Source organism: Natator depressus, chromosome 1 (genome assembly GCF_965152275.1).
Source record: "Natator depressus isolate rNatDep1 chromosome 1, rNatDep2.hap1, whole genome shotgun sequence".
NCBI lineage: Eukaryota > Metazoa > Chordata > Testudines > Cheloniidae > Natator > Natator depressus.
Window position 1 is genome coordinate 28,428,652 of NC_134234.1, and position 15,164 is coordinate 28,443,815.

At 42.9% G+C, this 15,164-nt stretch overlaps 1 protein-coding gene across 5 annotated transcripts in view; it reads left to right on the forward strand.

The window, feature by feature from the left end:
- AMOTL1 (angiomotin like 1) overlaps nt 1–15,164 on the forward strand; it is a 127,090-nt gene that overhangs the window by 11,772 nt on the left and 100,154 nt on the right. The window lies entirely within an intron of this gene.

Here is a 15,164-nt window from a genome sequence, read left to right on the forward strand (position 1 = left end):
CTGAGTAACCAGAATTCGGGGCAAACCGTGCATGTTCTGATACAGGTTCTGCAATCAGTCAGTACAGATGTACTGCGCTTCGGCAGCCTGTCTCAGCAATTCTGTCTTTGTTCCATGGTATGGTCAGAAATATGGCTGTTAGATAACCCTCCAGACAATACTTTTAATGAGTCGGGTGATAATTTGAAAAAGTTGCATTGAAAGGTTCTGGGCAAACGACACTCTAAAGGTTGGGGCCTGATCCTCAGCTGGCTCAACGCTGGAACTCTGAATGGACAGACACCAGCTCAGGATCTCTGATCCATGAGCTTTCCTTGGAATGTGGCAATGTAGGGGAAGAGACCCCGGTACATTAATGCATAGGGCCTGCCGTCAGGGAGCTGGGGGTCCCACTACCCGTGCATGCTGCCGGGGACAGGGGTGGCACTTAACATGAAGAAGCAGCAGCACAAGTTTATTTTTCAGCTGATTTATGTGTTGTCTTCAGCTTTAATGCAGTGTGAGAGCTGAATGACCCTAAATTGTTCAGAGAGAGACTCCACGTTTATTGAGTATCATGTTGCCTCTATATAAATCCATGGGACGCCCACATCTTGAATACTGCGTGCAGATCTGGTCGCCCCATCTCAAAAAAGATCTATTGGAATTGGAAAAGGTACAGAAAAGGGCAACAAAAATTGATTGGGGTATGGAGCAGCTTCCATATGAAGAGAGGTTACTAAGACTCGGACATTTCAGCTTGGAAAAGAGGCGACTGGGTTGGGGGGGAAGATATGATAGAGGTCTATAAAATCATGACTGGTGTGGAGAAAGTGAATAGGGAAGTGCTATTTACTCTTCATAACACAAGAACTAGGGGGTCACCAAATGAAATTAATAGGCAGCAGGTTAAAACAAACAAAAGGAAGTATTTCTTTACACAACACACAGTCAACCTGTGGAACTCTTTGCCAGAGGATGTTGTGAAGGCTAAGACTATAGTTCAGGGGTTCTCAAAGTGGGGGTCAGGACCCCTCAGGGGGTCGCGAGGTTATTACATGGGGGGGGGGTCGCAAGCTGTCAGCCTCCACCCCAAACCCCCTTTGCCTCCAGCATTTATAATGGTGTTAAATATATTAAAAAGTGTTTTTAATTTATAAGGGGTGGGGTCGCACTCAGAGGCTTGCTGTGTTGATGGGGTCACACGTACAAAAGTTTGAGAACGACTACTATAGTTCAAAAAAGAACTAGATAAGTTCATGGAGGAGAGGTCCATCAATGGCTGTTAGCCAGAATGGGCAGGGATGCAAAATCATGCTCTGAAGTGTCCCTAGCCTCTGTTTGCCAGAAGCTGGGAATGGGCAACATGGGATGGATCACTTGACGGTTACTTGTTGTGTTCATTTCCTCTGGATCACCTGGCATTGGCCACTGTCAGAAGACAGGATACTGGGCTAGATGGACCATTGGTCTGACCCAGTATGGCTGCTCTTATGAAACAATAGTTTTTAAAACCTTCCCAAGCAACACACATGATTTCTGTGCATTTATCGTCTTAAAAATAGTTTTAGGGTCAGTAAAGAAATGACCGTCTAAGTCATAGAATCATAGAACTGGAAGGGACTTGGAGAGGTCATCTAGTCCAGTACCCTGCATTCAAGGCAGGAATAAATATTATCTAGACCATCCCTGGCAGGTGTTTGTCCGACCTGCTCTTAAAAATCTCCAATGATGGAGATTCCATCATTCCATCAAGTCCTATCATTATGTTTCCAGTTTTCTTTTAAGGTGAAATATGTCAAGTGTTTGATTAAACTTTATTAGAGAACACTGAAACTATTTCCATCTGAACTTTAAGGTTAGGGAACTAAATGTCTGTGGGTAGTGATGTGTCCTTAAAAGTCCCTTGTTAAAAAGAACCCTAGGCCACTTGTAATACTCTTCTTAATATACATCAGAAATGTCACTATACATTGTCGTTTAAAGTGGTTTAGGCCATCAGTGCAAGAAGTTTTAACAGACTCCTTTCTTTGAAACATTTTAATTACTGAGGTGTGATTAAAGTGACATTAATAATTATTCAATCAAGCATCCTGCACTAGAAGTGAAAATGTGAGTTTGAAAACACTCAGCAATCATTTAGCAGTTGGTGAAGTCAAAGAGATAGGAGCCTTTAGAGCACATATAGATTAGAATTTGTCTTTCTGGATGCTTGGGCTTAGCAATTTTAATCAGAGTTTAGAGTACATCATCAGACAAGGGGAATATGCATGTAAGGTTGTTTGAAGTCAGAGGAGAGATGTAAGTAGGATATTTTCTTCTTTTGCAGGCATGCATGGTGGGCTGGGGGAGGAGAAGGAACTGGTCTAAAGAAGCTTTTGTATTTAGGTTACACTTTATTAGAGAATGGTGAAACATACTAATGCACCAGAGGAAAGAATTAAGATAAAACTGTATATAAAGGATGCATAGATGGGAAATCAAGTCAGTTTAAAGAAGAAAACAATTAAATTGAGGCAGGTTTAGAACCTGAAATTACAAGTCTCACTGCCAGTTATTGTGGTTTTACATTTTCCTATTTTTTAAAAAAGTTTTTTTTCTCTCCCATTGCTGTATGAAAGACCCACAAGAACAATAGTGGAAATTGACTTAGTGGCTATACAGTGGAACCCATGCAAATGATTATTCAGCAGGTGCTGTCAGATGCACAGAGCAAATGATCAGTTATATCTCATCTGTCTATTGACGCATTTGTAAGGCCCTGGTCATGGTACTATTTATAGTAGTACTTTATAGTGTTTATAATAATCTTAGGTGTTTTACAATAGTAGGTAAAAAACAAAAAGCCTTTCAGAGAGAGAGAGAGAGAGAGTGATTTTTAAATTGAATGGGGTCCTTTTACATTGTCTGCATGGAAATTTGAGGGGTGTATTTATGACAGCTATGTTGCAATAAACAAAAAGAGTTAATTATTTGAAAAGTATTTTAAAGGTGGCCTGTAAATACTTTATCAAAAAAACGACTGTGTGTTGAGTTCTCCAAATAGCAAAGGTAAAGGGATTTTTCACCCTCTAGTTACATTAAAGTCTCCCCTTTTTTTTCAGTCCCCCTTAAATTGCAGTACCATGCTCTTGCCCATCTGTGAAGCCCCAGCATGCCCCCTGTTGTGATGTCATAGCTAATAATAGTTCTACAGCAACTTTCATCCAAAGATCTCATAGCACTTTACAATCATTAGCAGATTAAGCCTCACAATACCTCTATGAGGTAACTCTATCGTGATTGCTTCACTAAAAATGCAGACACTTCTGAAGTGGAAAGTAGTAGCTGTGTAACAGAGCACAGCAGTCTTGCATAACATTTTAGTACAGGAGGTGAAGTACATTGATCCCGCTGAAACTGCTGAGGGAATGTAAATAGGCAGAATATAATTGGCCAAGTTCCCAGGGGAACCTACTGTGCATGGAATTGGCCTATAGGGATTGTACAGCACCTGGCACACTGGGGCCCTGATCGTAGTCTGGGCCTCTGGACACTACTGTAATACAAATCATATATACTAGTAGCAGAGTCAGGTCAGTGATGTGTTGGGAGGCAGTGTGGTCCAGTGGATAGGGCACTGGATAGGTGCTTGGGGTTCTATGCCTGGCTGTGCCACTGGCCTGCTAGGTGACGCTGGACAAGTCGTGTCATCTCTCTCTACCTCAGTTTCCCCTTTCTGTGAAAGGAGGATAGTGGATCTTATCCCCTTCGTGATCTTCAGTTAAAAAACACTAAACTAAGTGCTCTTGCTTGCATTATAGGCCCAGCTTAGTAATATTTTTTTATCTTCTATCCCAAAAGATATTAAAAAATGGAAATGCAAAACCCCATTTCAATACCATGTCACATATTTGTAAAATATCACTTCTCTCATCCTGTGTGGGTCAGTGCCAATGCTCACAAGGGCTTGTGAGTATTGGCACTGGATGTGATGTCACAACGTGGTGAATGCTGGAGCATTTGCAGCTAAATGGGAGCCAGTCAGCCAAGCTTTGGAGGACCTGGAATGAAATGTTAAAATGAATGGGTCAAATTCTCTGCTGGTGTCACATGGAAGACTTGGCTCAATATGCTGAAGACTCCTGTGAATCTGTTTGTGCCATTCAGCACATAGAATACCTATAGCTCATTTTGAGTAGCACACGCTGAAGACCCAAATATGGTGTCACATATTTTCTCTGGTACATCTATGGATACATTTTGAACATGTGGTTTAAAAAAAACCTGTAGGACCTGTTTCTTCACCTTTTTACCAATGTTCCCTCTAATTTTTGACAGGCCGTGTGCGCAAAAAATTTCTTCTGTGCAAATTGTTGTGCTTCTGTGCAAACTTTTGTGCATGCCGTGTTTTGCCGTGTGCATGGGGTTTAGGATCTGTGTGCACGCGCACAGCTGAGAGGGAACAGTGCTTCTTACATCAGTTTTATGCTGGTGTAACTTCACCGAAATCAGTGGATCTAGAGATCTTGGATTTATGATTTAACTGGATTGTTTGGGGGTGGGTGAAGATTCTCCAGCACACCACATCTACCAGGTCGGGACTAACTAACTCTCAAAAGGGAATGTGGTTTATCCAAAAAGGATAATCTGTAGCACAATACATGACCAAGTCAGATTCTTCCATTCCTGAAATGTGTTTTGATGATGATGGAGACTGGCTTAAATCATAAGTGGCTTGTGCATGGGTTTAGACCCCCAGACAAACTTGCCTTCTGGGCTAGAACTGAGCCGGAATAGCTTATGTATATCCTACTAGAACTTGGCAGCTAAATACCAGCCAGACCTATTCTGAGGGCTTCGCTGTAACTGCTTAATGGGAGACTGTTCTTATGGTGTGAAAGCAGGGCCCTGCAGAGTTGTGAGATTTCTGTGGAAAGGAAGAGAGGATATGGGGCCTAAGGGTCACCCACTGAGCAACAAGAGGGAGAAGAGGCAGCTGCTCTGGGTGGGGATCCCATAATGGAGGAACTCATCTTCATGCATGGGCCTGCAAAGAGAGAAGGTGGCTAATGTGGCTGAATACTTACTTATTGGTATGGGGAGAGAAGATGGTGTATGGTAGGAAAATCAGAAGTAAGGGAGGGTGTGTGTGTGTGTGTGTGTGCATGCGTGAGAGAGGGAGTGGAAGAGAGAGGGTAAGATTGGAGGGAGAATGCTGGCAAGGAGTGTGGAGTAAATAGGAAGGAGAGAGATGGGGAGGAAAAGTGGTATAGGTTGGAGAAGGGAGAGCAGGAATGAGCAGAGGCCTGTGAGGACAAGGGGGAGAGATGACGAAAGCATAGAAAATGGAGAAGAACACAAGTCCCAGAGAGGAGGACAGAGCTCCCACAGAGCAAGCTGGGGAAGAATGAGGAATAAGGTGGGACTCAGGGCAGGGGAGAGCTATTATAGTCTAAGGAGCTGGGACTTCATTATTGACACAGAAAATATAATGAAAGGGAACAGGTAGGGAGAAAACAGTAAAGGGGACAGAAGCGTAACTAGAATGTTCTGCTGCCCACTCTTTAACAAGGGAGAGCTGGCGGAGAGGGGGGCTTCCCGCTCAGCCTCCTATGTGCAAACATTATATAATATAAAAATCAGGTCAATGATTGGTTTAGCAATCAGCCAGATGGCTCAGACTGAAGCTTGGATTGCTGTGAGGGGAAGATGAGGGAGTTGCATGACAGAGTGAGGAGGGGGAGAATTTTGTTTAACTTAGCAAACGGCCAAACTTATAAAAAAATAGGTCATGCACCCGTCATTACCCTGATCTTTTAGGGCCACATTCTGCCATTCTCTGCTCACTCTGATTAGTACCTTGCTGTACATTGATTTCAGTGTATACGCTCACTGTGTAAGGTGGAAAAATCAGGCCCTTTGCTTGTGTGTTGCATCACTTTCACCACCCTTTTCTATCTTTGTCTTTTTTAGACTGTAAGCTCTTTGGAGCAGGGTCTCTGCTTTCTTCTGTGTTTGGAAAGTGACTACTGCACTGTGGGTGTGACCCCCAACTAAATAGGTAGCAGATTTCGGGGCCTTGCAAATCAGTTTCCTGTTGTAGGAGAAATCAGTGACATGGAGTCTGGGTATTTTCTTAGTATAATTTGCTTTAGTTTCCATGTACAGCAAACCTGAAACAGAGGTGGTCAAACAACATGCGGGCAATTGTCTCTTTCAGGAATCAGCCCCACATGAATACCCAATTCCCAGGAAGCAACTCTGCCTCAAGAACTGACTCTAATTAGAGGGATTAAGGCAGAGAGCAAACTCCCTTGTGGCTTGCACTAGTTCCCCTGAAAGAAATCTTCATCTCGAAACTAACAATGTAGCATACTGTATAGAATGTCCACTACCAGCACTCTAAGGGAAAAAAAGACTTGTAAGACTGTAATAGTGCCAACTGGTGACTTCTGCTGTTACAATAGATAGCTAGCATAAAGCCGGAATGTGATCTCTGTACTCCACACATAATTCCTTTGATTTCAGTTGAACTACAGAGGAGTGAATAAAGTGGAATAAAGTGTCGGAATCTGCCCAATAATAAACAAAAGATGGGGCAGGAAGCAAAAAAATTCTGACATTTCCTGGCTTTTTCATGCTTGATGGTTGTGGAGCCTGAGCGACATATGACTTAAAGTGCAGTTCTGAAAAGTGGCCAGAAAAATGACATCATGGGGTTCTATATTTTATGATGTTACAATGATTCCTACTAAAATGTGGTCAGTTTATACGTAAAAAGTTGTGTTTATTTCCTAGCTGCCACCCTGCCAAACCCAACCAGCTCTCTGAAAGGCTTTGAATCTTATGCCTCATCCATAGCTGCAGGCCCTTATTTAAACCATTTATAATCCCATTGTCTTCAAATGTAGTTGGGGATGTGTGGGTGCGTGTGCTTGAAGGCTAACGGGATTGAACAGGCAGGTGTAGCTGAAGGCAGAGTATTTATTAAGTTACGATGTGTAAGACAGAAAGACCTCCACTGGACTCTCATCTGAGTTTGCGGGGCTGGCAGGCAGGGAAGAGTATATTTTTATATATGAACTCTGCAGATTTGATCAGGAATCCATGAAACAAAAGTCTAGTGCCCCACAATGCATTTTTTACACAGCCACTTTTTAGAGTAGACCTGCATTTTAAAGGCCTGAGCTGGTAAAATGTTACTCCAGCTTTCAGGTAGAAATAGCTTGCTCTTTGCAGCATCCTTATAGCGGGAGGAATTAGGGAGATGGCTGGATACATGTCTGGATATGTCTGCACTGCAAATCCCCCGTTCCCCAACGCGCAGTGAGTCTCAGATTCCGGGTCAACTGACTCGAGCTTATGGGATTCACGCTACAGGGCTAAAAGCAGTGTAGGTATTCCCATTCGGGCTGCAGCCTGGGCTCTGAGACCAACTCCTCTTGCTGGGTTTCTGAGCCGGGGCTCAAGCCCAGAGGGAATGTTTACACTGCTATTTTTTGCCCTGCAGTACATGTCCTGGAAGACCAAGTCAGTTAACCTGGGCTCTGAGACTCACTGCAATGAGGTTTTTTTGCAGTGTAGATGCAGCCTATCTGCTAATGTAATAGTCCCAGTGGAAACTTTTGCACTCAGGAATATTTTGTGGATTTGGGAAAATCCCAGGAAGATTTTGTTTTAATAAAACACTTTTTTTTGGCAGATTTGGGACAGATATAATCTGGTTTCCATTTGTTTCCAGAATATTAAAGGGGAACAGTCCTCATTCCACTCAGAGCAGCAGAGTTAAATTGAAGAGAAAAAAAATCACCTCTCCCCAAGAATAAATCCACATGGAAATTCACTGGACATCATTTTTTGAAATGTCAGAAAAATGTGAAGAGCAAATGGGCACAGTGTCTTTTTAATATTTCTTTTTATAACATCAAATTCTGCTTTTCGTTTCTATAAATCTGGAATAAATCCTCTTCAGGCAGTGGAGTAACACCAGTTTTACACTGATGAGCCGGGAAAAGAATTTTGTCCCACATCAGAAAGAATGCAGCAAATGGGCAATTGCTTCATCTAAAACAATAGTAGATATTGCAATATTTATTGGCATGCATATTATGTGTCTTTTCAATTAGCTTGCCTATGGCATGCCGTTCTATAAGCGTATCATCACTGCAATGCAGTTGCTATGCCTTTCCCTGCATGGACATGTCATATTCTGAAATCCCTACCTCTTTCTTATTAACTAAGTCTCCTGATGACAGGTAGCATGACTCTGTGCAGTGTCTTTCACAGAAGTTATGTGATCTTTGACATGAACGATGGGTATCGCAGGCCAGGGGAGGCTGAGCCTCTCCAAACAGTCCTGTGTTGCCCTGCCCGCACTCTGCTCTCAGGCCCCCCCTTGGGCTGGGGGAGCTGGGGATCGGCCACCTGCCTGGCGCTGGGGGAGCTGGGGACTGGCAGCCCACCCACCCGGTGCTCCAGGGCTAGGGGAGTTGGAGACCAGCAGCCTGCCTGCCCGGGGCTGGGGAAGCTGGGGGCAGGCAGCCCGCCCACCCAGCGCTCTGGAGCTGGGGTGAAAGGCACTCTGGGCTCCGGTGGGGGTGGGGCCTTGGGCAGAAGACATGGGGCCGGGGGCTAGCCTCCCCGAGGCAGCGGTTCACGGGCTGCCCATTGCCTTTGATCTTTTTACAATGCAGCATTTTAGGAATACATTTTTTCGGATAATCTTCCATGGAAAGATCCTTTGGATTATCTGGTTTGACTGGGGCTGTCAATTAATCTCAGTTAACTCAAGCGATTAACTCAAAACAAATTAACTCGATTAAAAAAATTAATCGCAATTAGTTGTAGTTTTAATCGCACTCTTAAACAATAATAGAATACCAATTAAAATTTATTATAAATATTTTTGGATATTTTTGTATATTTTCAAACATACTGATTTCAATTACAGCACAGAATGTAAAGTGTACAGTGCTCGCTATATATGATTATTTTTCATTACAAATATTTGGACTGTAAATGTCAGGTTGTGAAATATTTGAACTTATTTTTAAATTTCTTTTTCCCTTTGGCAACACTTAAGTGAAATTAATTGTGCTGGATAATTTCTGACACCTGAAAATATAATAATTTTTGAAGGGACTAACACAGTGAATCATACCTTGGATTGGAGTTCTGCAAATGTTTGTCCTGTAAATTGAAGCAGTTTGATATATGGATGGTTTCATTTCAGTGAAAAAATATTTTTCCTGCTTGAACACTTTGCATGGCAAGTTTAGCTTGGAGCAAAGTTTTTTTTATGGCCTGAAGATCAGAATATATAATGTAATGAAAACGCCAACTGCCCCATAACTGTATTGACAAAACAGGTGCTGCCCATTCCTTGAATTGCAGGCTTCATGTCATCCTCTATATGTCAATGTTTCAAGGAGAGTTTCCTGCCTTTCCACTCTCCAGAACGTATAATACTTAATTTTCTATCTCAGAGTAGCAACACTGACATGAGACAATATGATCATTGGCATTTCATGTTACTGACAAGCAAAGTGGCAATTTAAAGTTACTGATTACATTTTTTTAAAAAATCCTTACTATAAATCCAAGTTGTTGTAGTATCATAGATCCAACTATTCAGGTCTCAAAGGAAGAGAAAAATCAGGGCTAACAATATTTAGAGGCTTCTAAAGTGCATGCAAAGTGTCTTTATTCTGTAAATCATAATACAGACATTTTAAGGTCATTGTCTTCCAGGGCCAGAAGCAAGTGCTATATCTTCTATTGGAAAGGGTGAATCCCAGTTCTCCAACCAGATAAAGCATATGGGCCTGATTCTGTGTGGGTGTGCACCTTGTGTAGTTCCTTAAACCTGTGCAGAAGAAATGCAAAGTGAAGGTAAAATGTAGCCATTTCAGTATGGTAGGATTTTACATCCACTGGGCACTCACTGGGCAGGTTTGTTAGTGACCAACCCACATGCAAGGCAATGGAGAATCAGGCCCTTTGTTTTTAGTTGGCCCAAGATGTTATACTGTCATCTTGTCACTGATCTAGGTGAAGGACTGATTCTTGCTGTATTCAGAACAGTGTAATTTTTATTTACGTTTGGGAGTGGAGAGGGGGTGGGCTGAGAGTTGTGAAGAGAGAAATTTTGGAAGCATTATTTTTAAATGCTGCAACCTAGCAGATATGGGATATTGGGCAGAGTTGAGGTGAGAACAGGAAATGGCGCAAGATAAAAGCAAATTGGCACATGAATATTACCATCATATAAGTGGTTTAAAATGTATACAAATGCATGGGTGCCTTTTTAAATTAGAGCATGAAAAGATTAGGGATCTATCAATGGAACTCCCAGACACTAGAGCCCCCTGTCTTTTTGGTACTCAGATGGTTTTAAACTAGATTTTTAACCAACTGCACTACGGACTAAGGTTGGGGTTTGGGGAGGGATAGCTCAGTGGTTTGAGCATTGACCTGCTAAACCCAGGGTTGTGAGTTCAATCCTTGAGGGGGCCATTTAGGGCTCTGGGGCAAAAATTGGGGACTGGTCCTGCTTTGAGCAGCGGGTTGGACTAGATGACCTCCTGAGGTCCCATATAATCTATGATTCTTGTGGTGAAGCCACTAGCCTAGGATTCTTTAAGACCCAAGTTTCAATGGGTAGGGCTGTCTTTCAGAGGCACCACAGCCCGCTGGGATTTTTCCTCATTGAAAATTTTGATGAAAACATTCCCCCCCCCGCCCCCATTTTCATCTAAATTTTCCCCTGGAAAATGTATTTTTGTGAAAATCTGAATAATAAAAAAAGTTTGATTTGCATGTGCTGCTACACTGTCTCATGGGAGTTGTAGTTTAGTTGCCTCAGGCTCCTATTCTCCTCTATAATCTGGGCTCTTTGGTCAGGCTACATGTCCCATAATGCACCACCATCTTCTCTCTTGGAAAGGGAGGTGGTACATTGTAGGAATCTCTAAACATGTTGCCTTATGAAGGACACTCCTGGAGAACATGGACTGTGTACTTAGGTCTCGAGAGTTCCAGGTTAGCATCTTCATAACAAGACCACCTTTCATCCCATGATGCAGTCAGTTAAATAAGATTACTTCACTCAGGTGAACCCTGGCTGGTGAGGAGGGTGTGACTTATATAATGCTTAAAGATTTAGAATGCACCAATAGATCCAGTAGTCTATTTGGATGAATATCGCCTGGGTTTTCCACATGAATCTCTTGCTTGATTGCTTGACTGGTTTTGTATTCTATGGTGGTGGATTTTTCTATTATGCTTAAAAAAAATTAGCAATGAGAATTCAATTCTGTCCAGTCCTGGCAACGCTGTATAGCAGGGGAAGAAAACACTACGTATTTCTTCTGTATTTATAAGAAGCACTTCAGATCATATAACTCACCGATGTGTAAATCAGATGCTCCGGTATGGTGGGGAATGTGTGCTTCCTTAATGTCTTTCATTTCCGAGCAAGCATGGATACATTAGTTCTTGTTGCACTTAGCTGGTGTGAGGATGAGCGTTATCTAATGATCATGCTAGTTTCTTGAAAATGGCACCACCAAGTCTAGGAGTATTTCAGCTTGAAAGGTCTTCGGAAGAAGACAAAACAAGAAGCTAAGTGTGAGATCATTTTAAACGTGTTGCAATACTTGTGCAAATGAACCATCTGTGCCTAGATGCTGTACATTGAGACTCTTTTAGCAGCTTGTCATAATTAGCATTGCAACTTGTCACTTGAAAGGGACACCAACAACTTAAAAAAACCACTCTGTCCAAAGTTGTTTTACCTACTGTTACAGGTAACGCTTGAGATGACTGTAACTGAAAGAGATTAGAGAAGAAAAAAAAAAACAAACTCCCCTGCTCTGGCCCATATGTACACCTGCAGCAGCCTATAGGGGCCAGACAGAAGCTTCAAGGCATCAGGGGAGAATTTCCCCAGTGCAGGAGCAGGATAGGACTGATGTGAGTTCTAGGGAACCTCTGAGAAAATTTTATACAGTAAGATAGAGCAGTCTGTGGGGCTGCTCTTACTTAGGGCTTGTCTACACTGGCACTTTACAGCATTGCAACTTTCTCGCTCAGGGGTGTGAAAAAACACTCCCCCTCTCCCTCCGAGTGCTGCAAGTTTCAGCGCTGTAATGTGCCAGTATAGACAGTGCACCGGCTCTGGGAGCCGCTCTCCCAGCGCTGGTAGCTATGCCCCTCGTGGAGGTGTTTTTTTCAGAGCGCTGGGAGACCTCTCTCCCAGCACTGTGACGTGACTACACAAGCCACGTTAAAGCGCTACCATGGTAGCGCTTTAAAGTTGTCAGTGAAGACGTGCCCTTACATTGGGGGCTGTTTCAGTCCATGCAGCCACCTGGAATCTGTAAGGTGCAAAGGCATCAAAAACCATCTTTACCTCACCTCCCCGGGGGCTTGCCTTCTGCGCTGTGCACAGAACAAAATCTAGCCCTCTGTTTTTCCAGTTTGTTTTGTGCATTTGACAGCACTTTGGTCATACTCAGTTTCCACTGTTTGTTACAAAAAAAAATCTCATGGAGCAACAGGGGAGAGAAAAGTACTTTGCAAATAGGGTCGCATGGTTATAATTCTCCCCAAATTGGCTGTGGGACTGAGGGGCTGGTGTAGAGTCTGAAACTATTTCAAATAATTTACATTCTCTGTATTATTTCTGGAAATGCTTTATAAACTGCAGAATCACTTATTCCCTTTTCAATTTCAAGTGATTACTTCAAACGCGATTTCAGAAGCCTCAACCTCATTTAGAATCGTTTGATCCATTTAGAAAAATTTAGAAAATAATTTCTCATAGGAAATATTTCCCTCCATGCTGCACCATGACTTTCTATTCAAATTCTACTCGCGTTCCACAGTGATGAATGTCAGAGGAAGTGCCATATGTGCAACTAATGCAGACTATGCCACAGAAATCCAGCTGACTGAGAAGAGATCAAGGGGAGGTGGTGAGAGATGCAAGATAAATGAATTTATCACATGGTTCTGCAATTTATCACTCGATATGTGTCTAAATGGTAGCCACTTGTGGCTGTTTTATATGTATTATCTTTGTAAGACAAGTATTTTCTGTGCCTTTTAGAAGGAGATACATGATTTATTCACATGTATGTGTGCTCACAATATAAACACACATTGTTTTGAGCCTCCAAATAAGTCCCACTTTGTTTGGAAATAATCCTGTTTTAGGTCCGTGTATAGAAGAATCGGCTGTAACCCTTCCATTGCTATTCTCTAACACAGCCATAGAGTGCAGCATTCCTGAAATTAGCAACATTCTTTTGGAACTTTTGCAGCTCATTGTGTGTGTATCTGGTGCATAGAGCAGCACTGCAGGAGCATTTTGCCTTGTGTCTAGTGTTTTACTCAGCACTCAGGAGGTTAATGGTTGGGACTCTACATTTCTGAGCTGGAGCTGCTTGTGCCCATCACTTACTTTGAAAGTTTCTCCTACTTCTATATAAGGTTCCACTTTGACTTTTAGTAACCCATTTATTCCAATCAGTCAAAAGAAGGCCCTCTCTACATCTGCTTCGGGGAAGAAGTCTGTTTCCTAGACGTACCATTAGAGTTTCAAGAAATCTGTTTCTCTTTTGTGTTGGTAGGAATGAGCAAAACCTGAAATTTTGTATTGGATCCTTCCTGGATACCAGACTAAACTCACATCAGACACAGAAAATGTTTGGGTATCGCTCTTCTGCCTCTGGGTTGGCCAATTACTCACCTCCATTGGTCTTAATACATGAGTCATTAGAATGGTAATGAACCTGTAAAGGAGTTATAAAATGTGTTATAATCACCCTCTGAATAGAATATCTCCTTCTATATGATATGAAAAATATCACAATGCAAAGATAATATGTATAAAATGGGTGCAACTGGCTACTGTTTAGAGAATAGCGGTGATGCTGAAATTTAGCATAGTGCAAAACGTGGGCTCAATCATTCTCCTGTTGAATTCAATGAGAGTTGGATCAGGCCTTAAATATGCTTAGGATTCATGTCAACTACAAGTTATTGGACCTGATGCAGGAAACACTGGATAAATGTCAATTTAAAAGGAAAATATGTACTAGCCACTTATGCAACTAGATTGAATTCTGGCTTAGCGGTTTGAATGACTGCAAAAATGAATGCATATAACAACACACACATTGGCTTCTTGTTTCAGTGGACATCAAGATTTATTGTTGCTGGAGGTAAATATTGACCTTGGCTTTGCTTCAGACAATGTTTACCTCCCAGATCAATACATTGTGATGTCTGCCTTAGCCATGTGTGTGCACATGCATAGTTCATCACCAACTGAAATGCACACACGGTGGAAGGTAGCACTTGTTTAACAAAGCATGGCAACATGACACAGCAGTTTGGAGAGGAGTTACAGAGGACTGTTATATAGAATTGAAGGTATACAGGAAATGTAGGTAGGCTGAATGGAATTACTCAAATTGGAATGTGGTCTGACATACGAGTTAACTTTATTTTTGCAAAAAGTGTCCATGGGCTAGACAGTGAGTGGTCAGGACCAAAAGATGGCACTGTCATCCAAAAAGTGCTCCTGGGCACCATGCAGACACTGGGGATATACTGAGTCCAGGAAGTACCACCCGATGAATCACCAAATCCACTCTCTGTAGGGTGACCTTACATCCTGTTTTGGCTAGGACAGTCCCCTTTTTAATCTCTGTCCTGGACATCATGACTTTTTTGGTTGTCCCATTTGCTCTTCCCCGGGTGCGAGGGAGCACAGAGGAGCGTTCGGGCAAATGCCCAGTTGCCAAAAATGTAGTGACCTCCATGATATCGTCTTGGGTGTGCAGCGATGCCAGGCGGCTTGGGCCAGCCCTGCATGGCAAGGCTTGGGCCAGCCCTGCTAGGCAGCTGGAGAGTGGCAGCTGCTGATCAGATGCCCAGCTCTGAAGGCAGCACCACCGCTAGCAGAAGTAAGGGTGGCATGGTATGGTATTGCCACCCTTACTTCTGCGCTGCTGCTGGCGGTGGCACTGCCTTCAGAGCTGGGTGGTCGGAGAGTGGCGGCTGCTGGCCAGGAGCCCAGAGGTGCTGGGCCTATGAACTGCCAAGCCTAAAGGTGCTGGGGCTCTGCCCTGGCAAGCCCCAGCACAAATTAAGCACTGCCAGCACAGCTGGGCTTGGGTCAGTGGCGATGCCAG